A 14,917-nucleotide genomic window follows, 5' to 3' on the forward strand; every position below is an offset into this window, starting at 1 on the left:
AAACTTTATTCGAACATTAAAATAAAAACAGAACAAAAACAGTAACTCAACAACAAAATAATATTACATAATATGTTCAAAAAGGGGTAGTCAGAAGCAAATACTTATATTCCCTACCCCTTCATCTTCCCTATTAAATTCATGGATGGATATTCGAACAAATTGCAAAACAAAACAAAAGTCATGTATAAAATAAGCATCATTTTCTGCAATCAACAATGTCAGATCGTTTTTCCAAATTTTTAAGTCTATTTTTCTCAATAGAAAAATAATTTTTATGGTAAAATAGTAAAAAAATAAAAAGGGAATAAAGGGAATCAAAAATAAGAACAGAAAAGTAAATACCTAAATACTGAGTTTCATGCGTTATTTCCACACCAAGAGTGAAGAGAGAATGATTCCCATCCTCTACTTAATGTTTCTGACAATGATTTGCTACTTTTTTTCCATCCCCGAATACTCGAAATGACCCAGGGTCGGAGCAATAAATCATGACTCATCTGTGTCAACCAAGCCCCTGGCGCTCTGAAATAAATATAGTTTTGAGGGAAGAATGGAAAAAAATAATGCCCCTACTGTGCTCCATACATAAAACTGGATTGGCTCAGGGTTTAGCAGTAGTCTTCATCATTAGCATGGCTAACACCACATCGGCAGATGAACAAAAGACGCTCTATGTGAATGCGCTTTGATGGGGACCATGCAACCCCCAGAAGGCCAACACTAAACACTACAACACAGCTCTCCTGGAATGAGTCAAGAGGGTTGAAGTGAGCCAAAGACACACAGCAAGATACAGGAACGGAAAATAAAGACATCCTTTTCCCTCTCGATTAACTCCGTAACAAGAAAGGAACATAAACAGGAAGCTAACCCCGCCAGCATGGCGACACAACTACCTTACCTACATAATTTATGGTATTAATTGTCCGGAGGAAGAGAGACAGCTAAATACACAGACACATTGTTGTGCAAGGACGACAATAATGGTAGCAGGAACACGAACTGTGTTAATGATTGTAAACTGGCCTCTTAATGGATTTACTGGAAGCAACAGCGTGCCCAAACCACAAATATTTAACTTTCCCAAAAGGATCTGAGCTTAAAGCTGTGGCAAAGCTGAGCAGGTATTTTAAAATAACGCATTTGGTAAAAAGGTCTGGATAATGATTTACTAGTTCCCTGACACAAAAGACTCAAATGCGCTGTGAATTCTCACCATTTGTTTTAAGCCTCCTTCTGCCTTCTAAAAACTAATTGGAAAAATACACTGTGAAAAGGTGAAGCAACTGGAAGCTGTTTTAATGACACAGCAGCGCTTTTTCACAAGACCATGCGACTCAAATAAAATAAAAGGAAGCTAGGCCAAGCACTGCAAACCTTTCACGGAGGGTGAATTTATTAAAGACCATTCAAAGAATGCCAGATTGATTAGTCTTTTACAGCGCGACTGCACAGTGGAGTTTGCAAAAACCCTACATGCTAGATATGCTTGTTAGAAGCGCAAACCGTTCTTAATTTAAAATTGATGACCCCCAAAAAGCTGACAAATTTTAACTCTCACTATCTCAAAGGTCAACACAAGCAAAATATGGAGCTACAACAGTGCGTCCAATTTACCCGCAAATGTGGCCATATTTACATTTGTTGAAAGTAAAACGTGAGTGTAATGAGTCCTCTTGGTACTCTTAAGTTAAAAACAAAAGGTGCCACCAAATGATGTGCCAAATTGAAAAAATAGTAGTTGCACCAGGGGTACCAGTGGTAAAGTTAGTGTAGATCCCTGAATAGTTACTTATTTACCATATTATTATTGTTGTTGTTACGGACTATAATAAGGCCTAAAGATCGCCTTATAATCTGGTGCACCTTGTATACCAGAAAATATGGTGGATAAAATTGGAAATGAATAGTTACAATTTAAATTATACTTTGAGTGGTTTAAAGCCAAAATACAAAATGGATATTGAGTGTCTTAGCTGTGTCAGTTTGCAAGCTTTCACGATTGCTCACGCTAGGAAGTATGAAGGTTTCACCGCTTCCACAGGTAAGTGTACACATTTTTTTGTATTATGATTTATTTTCTGTGGTTTTAATTTGAGTATTTACAATAATGTGTAACTAGTTACTTTCAGAGTAACACGCTACTTTCAGGTGTCAGTAATTTTGGGGGTGAACGCAATTATTTTTTAAATTAAGTAATAAGTAACAGTTTGTAATATTTAGTCCCTCTAACAGTGTTCTCGTTTGCCCGCGTCCCTGCATCCTAGGCGCATCATTTTTGCTGGGGACGCATAGTATCAAATCAACGTGCGTCCCCGGGACACAACTTTTTTGACACAAAATTGTCATTATTACCCAATTACATTTTTTTACAACAAAGATTTACCGCACTCCAAACTTTTCGTCAGGCAGATCCGCCATTGTTGTTTTGGTCTCGCGGTTCGAGTTTTCGTCTGCACGCCGATCTCGGCAAACGAGATCTCGTTGCATCGAGATTACGTCATTGTTGTGGTGGTTGTCGTTGAGGAAAGGTGAAGGTTAAGTATGCCTCCGAAAAAACAGCTCGTATTAAGTGAAAATCAACACAAAATTGGTCATTTCTTCAGTGTCAGTAATAAGTCGAACCCATAGATCTCTGTTGGGACCCATAGATTTTTGAGCATTCGAGTCCCCGGGACCCATCACTTTTCAGAGGTAAAATCAACACTGCCTCTAGTGGTACAAAAAATAAATCATTCTTTAAAAATAAAATACATTGATTTAAATACAAGGCAAAAATACTTGAACTGTCATACCAATGCTTGTTTCTATAAAAAAAAAATCATAAGTTGAGAACTGTGTATTTCTTTTACCTAGTGGAATACCTACCTAAGGTCACCGCCATGTTTATCTGGCAACTTGCTGCTAAACTCTACTCTGTGGCACTGGTTTTGTTTGCATTAGACAATATAGTGACATCTAGTGGTCAAATATTACACACTGGGGGTTTACAAAAGTTATGAAGTGGTTGTTGCAATTTCCTTGGAATTATTGTAAACATTTCCTGTTGAATGGGAGCAACAATGTGAAACGTTATCTGATCTAAATAAGCGTCGACAGCTAGAACAAAGAAATGTTGCCATAGTGCATAGGATCATGCATACATGACATAAACATACACAAAGCATGACAATTTCCTCTCTGCCTCCATTGTCATGTGATGTAGTCAGTGCGATGACAGGCAAGGGCATAACAGCTTGATTGTGCTCCGAGGACAGGGTGGGACGACTAGAGAGACAGACTGTTCCGTGACACTGCCAGACACCAGCCAAAAGCAGCATGACAGCCTCCCGCAGCATTGTCATGGTAACCAGGAGTATACTGCCGTTTCAATACATCACTTTCTTATTACTTCAAATGTTATGAATATGTCAAACCGCAAGAAGAAGGTCATCCGACTTTAGTCTCATTATGTTCACATTTGGCATCTAGACAATTATGCTCTGCATTTAGCATCAAGGCTAAGAACAGATTCATTGAAATAAAATGTTTAAATGAAAAACCCCAAAATATCTTATAAAGGTGTTGTCTTCAGCTCAACTAGTACAAACACTGTGTTCTGAACTGAATAACGTTGCACTCTGGTTATGCGGGCTTAGTGGAATGCGGTTATTGTGCTACTTGCTACAATTTACGGACAATTGCACTACAGAGGTTTCATAATATTTTTACCTTTTTTAAATCAAGCGACCTTTAACGGATTACTATTTTGATTTTGTGGGTCATGTGTGTATGAGGATGAAAACATTACAACTTGAAAGTACTCAGGGGCACAGATTTGAGGAACACTTTGTGTTTGATCATCACAACCAGTTTTCCTGAAATTATTTTTTAGTGTTTAGAGCAGGGGTCTTTAACAAAGTGCCTTTTGACAATACCCGAGTTGCACCAGTGCTAGGTCATTTGACCTTCGAGTGAAATTATATTTTTTGTGAAATTATTTTCTTACTTGTTGACTGACTCGATATAACCCTACTTCCAATAATTACCCTGGTAATAACAACATAGTAATACCATGATAAGTTGTTATTCTAGAAATGTGCTAATTAATAACAAGAAGTACCTCTCAGCTTCAAAAGGTTGGAGACCCCTGATTTAGATTCTCAGGAAATTTCTCCTTTTAACAAGCCATTGTTTTTTTCACTGACAAAAACATTTACTGATAAAGTAAATAGTCAAGTCAAGTCATGTTTATTTGTATAGCCCCTTACCCTTATCACAAGGAGTCTCAAAGGGCTGCACAGAGCACGGATTATTGCAAACCACAGACTATTATGACACTATGCCCTGATCTAAAACCTACACGAGGGCAAGGAAAAACTCAAAAACTTCAAAATGAGGTAAATGGAGAAACCTTGAGAAGGGACTGCACATGAGGTAATCCCCCTTCCAGGAGGACAAGGCTGATACAGATGTTGCAATAACAAATAATACACAAATATTGTCAACGGGAAAAAAACTGTAAGTCATTTATAAGCTATAGAATCTAAGTTGATATATTAAAACTTTAGTGTGTTTAAACTCGACTTGTCCACTCAGCCACAATGAAACAAAACATCAATTGCTATAAAAACAATGCAACAACTGGAAAAACTGGTATACATGTTTAACGATACACTCTTCTTACTAGTTGAAGAGTATGCTTATTAGAATTCATTTGTCATGTAAAAACTTGATACAAGTAATCTCAAAGACATAAGGATATTGAACCTACTGAGGAAATATTTACTATAGGAAAGTTTAGATGGCAACAAATCACAGGGTGAGGCAGAACTATCCATTGCACAGGAAAAGAGCAACAAGCCTTTCAAGACAAACAAGGCTAAACAGAGGTTTGGTTCGTCCAAGAAAAAAAGTGTGCAATTTTATGTGTATTTTGGTCGATGAAGGTGTCTGAACACTGCACAGACCCAAAACCTAAGAGAACTGTAAAAAACAAACAACAAACACAGCCTATTAAAGTGGCAGGATCTTATCTAGCTAATCTTTACCCGATCAGTGTGTTGAATAGAACAAAGAAGGTCAGTCATGAAGGTTCCTATTATGTATTTATATTTGTTCAGTAGTCATTGAAAGTGCACCGGCTGCTTTGTCTTTCAGTCATCATTCTCTGTCATCCAACAAGAAACTAAATACTGGTAAGAGGCTATATAAAAAAAATTACACCAAGCTAGCTCCGCCTTTTAGTTGAACGAGTTGTGGACATTCTCTGCCTGGAAAGCTTGTTTTGAATAACCTTAAGAATCAAGTTGTGTACGGTCTTTGGTGAACCGACAATGTGTCGCAGTGGTGCAAAGTTCCGCCGTTGTGCTTTAGCATGCACTGGGAAAGATCACTTCTGTGAAAACTGGTCTGACTTTGCATTCTCAGCATTGCGTTAAACATAAAAACATGACACAATGTACTCTAAGCAGCTGATGGCCCAACACCCATCTCTATTTTCTCTGTTAATTGCTAAACTATCTAAAAAAAATGTGGCAAATAGCAAATTTCTTTCACTTATGTTGCTGGATCTTTGGGTGAAACAATGTCACTGAGAATACTTTGTTTATTGTGTTTTCACAAAAAGGTTACAATAGTTATGTATGAATATAAAAGAGTTCAAAAAGAGCATAACTGTAGAAGCTATTAAATTTTAGAATAAGACATTTTTGTTTCATATACACACTCATGCATATCTCTTCGTGTCTGAAATATTACAAATACCAGCTAAAATCGACATTATTAGCATAGAAATAAAGCAAAGTCAATTGCAGTCGCTATGCCTGTAAAACTGTTTCAAGCTAAATTGATTGAAAATTTTGATTCATAGAGCATTTGGTATGTTCCATTAATTTTGTTATTCTCTAAGACAAACCATCATAAAAAGTATACTATGTAGGTCTAGTTTTGCTATACTTTAGTGTTGGAGAAAAATCCATGACCAAAGTTCCTTGACACATTCCACACATTGGGTCCTCTTTAGTATTTTTGTGCCACTTAGACATTTTTTTTTAGCATTTTTTAGTTCTTACTTAAGCAGTGGAATAAACCGGTCGAGTATACGCGTAACGTGCAGTAGTACTAGAACATCTCTAATAATTCTTAAATGAGTCAGAACCGCTCTTCAGTGAGCTACTGTACAGGGAGTGCAGAATTATTAGGCAAGTTGTATTTTTGAGGATTAATTTTATTATTGAACAACAACCATGTTCTTAATGAACCCAAAAGTCTCATTAATATCAAAGCTGAATATTTTGGAAGTTGGAGTGGGGCTTTTTTAGTTTTAGCTATTTTAGGAGGATATCTGTGTGTGCAGGTGACTATTACTGTGCATAATTATTAGGCAACTTAACAAAAAACAAATGTATACCCATTTCAATTATTTATTTTCATCAGGGAAACCAATATAACAGCTCAACATTCACAAATATACATTTCTGACATTCAAAAACAAAACAAAAACAAATCAGTGACCAATATAGCCACCTTTCTTTGCAAGGACACTCAAAAGCCTGCCGTCCATGGATTCTGTCAGTGCTTTGATCTGTTCACGATCAACATTGCGTGCAGCAGCAACCACAGCCTCCCAGACACTGTTCAGAGAGGTGTACTGTTTTCCCTCCTTGTAAATCTCACATTTGATGAGGGACCACAGGTTCTTTATGGGGTTCAGATCAGGTGAACAAGGAGGCCATGTCATTAGTTTTTCTTCTTTTAGACCCTTTCTTGCCAGCCACGCTGTGGAGTACTTGGATGCGTGTGATGGAGCGTTGTCCTGCATGAAAATCACGTTTTTCTTGAAGTATGCGGACTTCTTCCTGTACCACTGCTTGAAGAAACTGGCAGTAGGACTGGGAGTTGAGCTTGAGTCCATCCTCAACCCGAAAAGGCCCCACAAGCTCATCTTTGATGATACCAGCCCATACCAGTAGCCCACCTCCACCTTGCTGGCGTCTGAGGCGGACTGGAGCTCTCTGCCCTTTACCGATCCAGCCACGGGCCCATCCATCTGGCCCATCAAGACTCACTCTCATTTCATCACTCCATAAAACCTTAGAAAAATCCGTCTTGAGATTTTTCTTGGCCCAGTCTTGACGTTTCAGCTTGTGTGTCTTGTTCAGTGGTGGTCGTTTTTCAGCCTTTCTTACCTTGGCCATTTCTCTGAGTATTGCACACCTTGTGCTTTTGGGCACTCCAGTGATGTTGCAGCTCTGAAATATGGCAAAACTGGTGGCAAGTGGCATCTTGGCAGTTGTACGCTTGACTTTTCTCAGTTCACGAGCAGTTATTTTGCGCCTTGGTTTTTCTACACGCTTCTTGCGACCCTGTTGACTATTTTGAATGTAACGCTTGATTGTTCGATGATCACGCTTCAGAAGCTTGGCAATTTTAAGAGTGCTGCATCCCTCTGCAAGATATCTCACTATTTTTGACTTTTCAGAGCCTGTCAAGTCCCTCCTCTGACCCATTTTGCCAAAGGAAAGGAAGTTGCCTAATAATTATGCACACCTGATATAGGGTGTTGATGTCATTAGACCACACCCCTTCTCATTACAGAGATGCACATCACCTGATATGCTTAATTGGTAGTAGGCTTTCGCGCCTATACAGCTTGGAGTAAGACAACATGCATAAAGAGGATGATGTGGTCAAAATACTCTTTTGCCTAATAATTCTGCACTCCCTGTATAACGCCAAAACACAAAGCTTTTACATCAAACAACTCTAGGCAAAATGTGTCCTCATCTTGGGAGTTGTGCCAAAAAACAAAAACGATTAAAACTTAACATGCTGTAATAAAAAAAAGGAAACTTAAGCTGTTAAATTTGGCAAGTTGTAAGTCATAATGAAACTGTATGAGAGTGATTTTTTTCCCCTATAAAGACGCCACAAATTTTATTGTATTGTGCTGTCCTGCCCTCAGTTATTAAAAGGTACATGATGGCCCTAACATGTTGTTCTTTTGCTGAAAAAGAAAATAAAAATATATGCATGAAAGAAATCTTTGAAAACACAAACTGACTGAGTGGTTAGCATGTCCACAGCACAGTTCTGTGGTCATGGGATCGAACCTTCCAGTGTGGAGTTTGCATGTTCTCCCTGTGCTTGCCTGGGTTTCCTCCAGGCACTCTGGTTTCCTCCCACATTCCAAAAACATGCATGTCATGTTAATTGGCCGGTCCAAATTGTCCAAGCGAGTGAGTTGTCTGACTCTGTGTGCCCTGCGACTGGCTGGCAACCAGTTCAGGGTGTCCCCTGCCCACTGCCCAAAGATGGCTGGGATGGGCTCCAGCACCCCTGCGACCCTACCGAGGATAAGCGGTGCAGATAATGGATGGAATGGTTGCACCACTTTTTGCAACACACAATAAACTAGTTGTGCATATGTGTTTGTATACGTCTGTGTCCTTTTAAAGGTGGAAGTAATCAATCTACTTATCTTATCAGAGCAAGATTTCATATCTGCTTCAAAACATTTATGGCCAACCAATAAACAACAATCAGTTTTGCAAGACGTTTCCAAGTTGCCTTAAGTTTTCCAAATGTCCTAAAACATTTCTTCCTTTCAAACACACCTTTTTATTTGGCTGCAAACAACAGCCAAACTCATGGGATCCCTTTCTTCCACTCTTATCATTGTTGATCATTAACTATGAACTCAGACTACACTCTGACCACCAAATTCCACCTGCTATTATAGAGTTGTTTTTTGTGGAGGGGGGGCGTGGCATGCATATAAAAAATTGATTTTGCTTAGTTTTATTCAATCAAAACGTTAATTCTATATGCACCTGTCTTTGAAAATTGTTCCATCACAGAAAAAAATAAATGCCATTTTAAGTGTTTAAAGGTTATCGGCCATGTCTTTGTGACCAACTTAAAGTGTATCTGGAAAAGTGGAATTGTGTTTCTTCCAGTCGGTGTCTATTTTTGATTACAGTATGTCTCATGAGATCATCCAACACAGACCTGTAGGACTATAGTCCTGCTATAAAAATAGATCGTAACATTTCTGCATTTTGTGATTTCATTGCCCTCTTTGATTGTGATGCAGGGTGTTCCTGCTATTCATTCTACCTCCTGCATACTCACTCCTTTGTGTGGAGGAAAATCTATCATGTTGACAATAGGATTGGCTCCCCAATGGTAAAAGGAACGTAATGAGTGTCTGGCTCTTCGTATCAACAGGGAGTCCATTAAGAAACATAAAGGGGAACACCCAAGCACTGGCCAAAGAAGTTACATAAACCCGTTTTGTCAAAAATATTTTGAAAATAGAGGATTGTCACCCACTCTGATCCCAAAGCAGGGTGCCATGAAAACAAGACTTCCATTTAATAAATGGCTTACTATAGTTTCATTATAAACAAAACAGTGCCCATGTCAAAAAACCTATAGGTGCCTATTAATGACAGACAGAAAGCAGTGAGGCAAATTTTACAAGCATCCACAAAATATTGACATAAACTATATCATACATGCTCAGGCTTCAGCTCATCTCTCCGTTCCTATTCACTCTATATACATCGGACTTTAAGTACAACTCTGAGTCCTGCCATGTGCAAAAGTTTGCCGACGACACTGCGATCGTGGGATGTATCAGAAACGGGCAGGAGGAGGAGTACAGGAAATTGATTCAGGACTTTGTCCGATGGAGCGACGCAAACCACCTGCACCTAAACACCACCAAGACCAGAGAGATGGTGGTGGACTTCAGGAGAACCAGAACTCACCCGGTTCCTGTAACCATCAAGGGAGAATGTGTAGAATTTGTCCAGACCTACAAATACCTGGGTGTGCAGCTGGACAACAAACTGGACTGGACTGCCAACACAGAAGCTCTATGTAGGAATGGGCAAAGGCGACTTTACTTCCTCAGAAGGCTGGCCTCCTTCAACATCTGCAAAAAGCTCCTGAAAATATTCTATGAGACAGTAGTAGCAAGCGCCCTCTTCTATGCGGCAGCGTGTTGGGGAGGCAGCGTCAAGAAGAAGGATGCCTCTCGTCTCAATAAACTGGCTAGGAAAGCGAGCTCTGTTGTGGGCAAAGAGCTGGACAGCCTAACAACAGTAGCTGAGAGACGAGCACTGAAAAAGCTGAGGTCAATCATGGACAATCCATCGCATCCACTACACAGCATTATCTCCAGACAGAAGAGCAGTTTCAGCGACAGACTGCTGTCACTGTCTTGTACTACGGACAGACTGAAGAGATCTTTTCTTCCTCATGCCATGAGGCTCTTTAACTCCACCCGGCAGAGTAAAGGCCCACATTAAACCACACCACCTACATTGGATATTACCGAATCTTACTGCAATATGTATTCTGTGTAGCACTACTTAGTTACTCTATATAACACGCTACAGTGGGCATTTGCACGTTACACTGGGTATTTGTATATTGTATTCTTTTGGCTTTATTATTGTACTGTTCTCAGCTCAGGGATGCTGCTGGAAATGTGAATTTCCCTTAGGGGATGAATAAAGTATCTATCTATCTATCTATCTATCTATCTATCTTGGCACGGCTTAAGAATGTCGATAAACTTTGCATTTGATTCTTGAACGAAAAAGAGGAACTAGAAGATCACCTTGTGATACATATTGAGGGTTGTGGCTACCCCACATTACAATGTTTTTAATTTACATTGTGGAATAAGGTTTTTTTTCCTCCTCTAAACATCAACAATTATTAATTAAGAATGCACAAAAACTAAATTAAATTTCAATTTAGTTTGGGTTCATAGAATTTATTGAGTCTTCTATTGGTCGACGTCATAAAAAATACTGGTCTGCAATCGGTTTGGTCATGACGGAGTGAAAATGTTAATATGCCATTGGCTGAACTACCTCTCCATATGAAATTCTACATTCAGTACAAAATCTCATGTGCTTTGTAAGGACTTTACGAATCAGCAATACAATATTGAATTGTTATGTACTGTACTTATTCGCAAAGGGTCCCAAGGCTTGTCGAGATGCTAAAGGGGGGAAGCAAAAACATGATAACACGAAGCATAGGCTTATCAAGAAGTAAGAAGGCACACAAATCCGTACTAGGGATCGACCGATACGAATTTTTCAGGGCCTATACCGTTTAATAGTATTAACAAAAGGCCGCTAACCAATATTTGGAGCCGATATTCGTATTGCTGTAAAAGCTTATAAAAGGCGTAAAACATTTTTAATAATGAAAAAGAAACAAAGAATATTTGTTATAAATTCAAATAAAACTTGAATAGCTCTCTGAAACCTTTTACAGTAAACAAATTAAAATTTCAACACAACTAACGTGACTATTCATTTAAACCCCCCAAAAAAAAAGAGTGTAGGAAATCAAATTAGGCTTAACCGCAACTTTTATGAGTGTACATAAAAACTTAAATAGCTCCCTGATTTGTTTCACAATAAATAAATACAAATGTCAATACAACCACCATGACTTAAATTAACTTAAAACAAAAAGTACATGGAAACTTCAACGAAGCTGACGAATGGAAAACTGCGGGCACTCTGTTTTGAGTCAGATTGACAAACTAATGTTATAGTAAGAGAGCTTTATTACTTTCATTTTAGCATCTTTTTTCTGCTTTCTCTCAATCACGCCTGATTGACAAACTAATGTCACAATAGGAGACAATATCAGTCTCCACCTGAACCTTCCTTTCTGAAAAAGCCAACTACACTTTTTACGCTATCTTTTAATCGCAAACATGCTTTTATATCACCGACACTGGTACGTCAGGGCGAGTTAGCAGCGCCACTAATGTTCCTGCTGTAGTGGCTCCGCCCCTGGTTGCCTATCCAATCAGAAGGCGCGGAGTGGGTAGCGGGGAGGGGTCTGGGAGGAAGTTGAGGGAAGAGAGTTTGTAGGAGCAAGAGAGATAGTCTCAAGCAGCTGCATATGTGACTTAATAATGATCATCAAAAAAAAAAGATACCTATGTACCCAAATATCGGTGCCAATTATCAACCCGCCCGATAATCGGTCGACCTCTAATCACTATCATCGCTTGCATGGCTGTAACCGGATGTAAGGAGGCGATTAAAGCAAGGAAATATTTAAAGGCATGACAATGCTCACAAGTGGATGTTATAAAAATTGTTTCATTGTAAATCTGCCGTCCCCTCCCTGAATCCACTTTACCAGCTCGTCAAGTCACACCTCGGGTAAACAACGTTCAAGTTTTCCTTCACACGTATATTTATTTTTTGATGTAATCTAATCATATGTAAGTATATTAAACATTAGAAGTACTTACTATACAGTAATGTCTCGCTGTATTGTAGTTTACTTTTTGCAGTTTTGAACCTTTGTAGATTTTTATCATTGTGTTTTGTAATCTAAATGGCTTAATAGTCGCCCCGCCGTATTTCTGCCCATGTCTGCCTGTGCATCACTATTTCTGCAAATGCTTGAGACAGTAAATTGGGTTGGTTCTTTTTGTTTCAAGGTGGGATGTAGTTTTTAATAGATAAATAAATGAAGGTTTCTATTTTGCAGGTTTTGACTGTCACTCGAACTTTTGTGAACACAGCCCCCGGTGAATATAAAGAGGGATAAATGTATATTATTATGTTTTCACCAGGGCGGCACGGCGGATGAGTGGTTAGGGTGTCCGCGGCACAGTTCTGAGGTCATAGGATCAAATCCAGCTACCAGCCTCCCAGTGCTTGCGTGGCTTTCCTCCGGGCACTCCGGTTTCCCTCCACATTTCAAAAAACATTAATGTCAGGTTAATTGGCTGGACCAAATTGTCCCTAGGTCTGAATGAGCGAGTGAATTGTCTGTCTCTGTGTGCCCTACAACTGGCTGACAACCAGTTCAAGGTGTCCCCTGCCCACTGCTCGAAGACTGCTGGGGTGGGCTCCAGCACCCCCGCGACCCGACTGAGGATAAGCGGTGAAGATAATGGATGGATGTTTTTACCCGAGGTGCCGAGGGTTCAGAATACATTAGCAGCACATTGCGATTGTTTCTTAATCCCCCTCTATGCGGGAAGTTCACTTTGCGATTCCCCACCTGGTTACAAACCCCTTCTTCTAGCCTGTGAGTAAATTCGCGAGTATGCGGGGCTTCACTGCAATAGGTTTGCTCGTTTGCATTCTGCGCATGCGCAATCGCCTCAACACTCTTACATAGTGAAATGAACAGAATGATAAACAGAAGGGGAAAAAATAACTTGGCAAATCCAACCAAACGTTCGTCACCCATTTGAAGTGTCAACCCCATTTTAAGATAATCCAGGTCGCCGTGTCCGGAGTTCTAGAGCAAAATGCACGCTATTATGGACACTCACTCGGCTTTGGGAAGTCCCGCACGTGCGAGCGGTGGCGTGCTTGACTCGCCACGGGACACGCGGACATTTCCCAAGCACAACACTTCCACATAAAACGCCAACATGTCATCGCAAGCTCCGTGACTTTGTGCCCCCGGTAACCGTTTTCTTCCCCACACGTACGCACACATTCGGCCCGGGGCCCCGTTCCTCCTTGAACGCGGCGCGGACACAAAACAAGCTAGCTCGCAATTCAAGAAGCAGACCTACTATAGCAACAATGGACGGCGAGTTAAAGGTACACACATGGGACTCACAGAACAAACAAGACGTCACCTCGAGGATTCCAACTCTCGCCTCTTTTACTGTGCGTACGTTCTCCAGTTGGAGGTTCCGAACAAAATGTCACAGATTCCAGTGGTTCGCCTGTAGAGTCAGTCGCCTCTCCGCCCCTTTCTCCCACCTCTCTGCGGTCCTGTCTCTTGTGAGTAATGTCGTTTTCTGGGGGGATTTTTTTCACGCCTCCCTGTTGTCGAACCTGCGTGTGTTTTGTGCCTGTCTTCGTGCTTCGACTCTCATCCGGGCGTTCGTCTGGTTTGAGCTGAGAGCACACGGGATGACAGCTTTGGGATGGATGGAGGAGGGGGAGGAGGAAGACTGGAGAGGAGGGGGGAGAGATCGGAAGAGTGGGCATTCTCCTGGAGTTCACTGGGTTCTGAGAATTACCATACCTGTCAACCTCCACGGCTCCATGCCCGTACAAACCGTCGTATTTTCCCCGTACAAAATAATCGTCTCATCTCATTAGCTGCACCGCTTATCCTCAGTATGGTCGCGGGGGTGCTGGAGCCCATCCCAGCAATCATCGGGCAGATGCAGGGGACACCCTGAACTGGTTGCCAGCCAATCGCAGGGCACACAGGGACAGACAACTCGCTCGCTCATTCACACCTAGGGACAATTTGGACCGGCAAATCCACCTGAAATGTAGGTCTTTGGAATGTGGGAGGAAACCGGAGTGCCCGGAGGAAACTCACGCAAGCATGGGGAGAACATACAAACTCCGCTAGCTGGATTTGAACCCACACAGGAGGTTCCCGAGACCTTAGAACTGTGCCGCACACGCGCTAACCACTGCGCTGCCGTGCTGCCCACAAAATAACCGTACACCATATTTTTCTTTTCGGAATGATGCATGATGGGAAATCCCCAGGCGGCAGACGCATGCGCACAGTAGCATCAAACCGCTCGCTTCATTTGAAACGAAAAAAACGATACCGAGATAGAGGCTTCCGCGGCGAACTCCTTTGACTTGATTGATTTGCCGTTTCGTGATAGTCAGTGTATACCAGATGGTACCCCTAAATTGACAAATTTCCGTTTTTCCGTAGATTTCCTTGTACGTCGTACTCGTCTTAAAATGCATAAAAAAATGTACTTTGTATGGCAAAACCATACAGGTTGACAGGTATGAGTACAACAGGGTTCTATCCTGGGTCCAAAGTTATTTAATTCATATATTAATGATATTTTTACATACCTGTCAACCTTTACGTACATAAATAAACACGTTTGGAAAAAAAATATGGTGTAAGATTATTTTGTATTTTGTAA

At 40.6% G+C, this 14,917-nt stretch overlaps 1 protein-coding gene across 2 annotated transcripts in view; it reads right to left on the reverse strand.

Moving 5' to 3' along the window:
• Positions 1-13,904, reverse strand: part of slc20a2 (solute carrier family 20 member 2) — a 74,214-nt gene extending 60,310 nt beyond the window's left edge. For both annotated transcript variants that reach the window (XM_088336803.1, XM_088336800.1), the window contains exon 1: positions 13,621-13,904. The gene's annotated coding sequence lies outside the window, so the exon portion shown is untranslated. The remainder of the gene's footprint in view (positions 1-13,620) is intronic.
• Between the last annotated feature and the right edge of the window lie 1,013 nt (positions 13,905-14,917).

This window comes from Urocampus carinirostris, chromosome 5, assembly GCF_059441175.1.
Source record: "Urocampus carinirostris isolate Australia breed hairy pipefish chromosome 5, RoL_Ucar_1.0, whole genome shotgun sequence".
Taxonomy (NCBI): Eukaryota; Metazoa; Chordata; class Actinopteri; order Syngnathiformes; family Syngnathidae; genus Urocampus; species Urocampus carinirostris.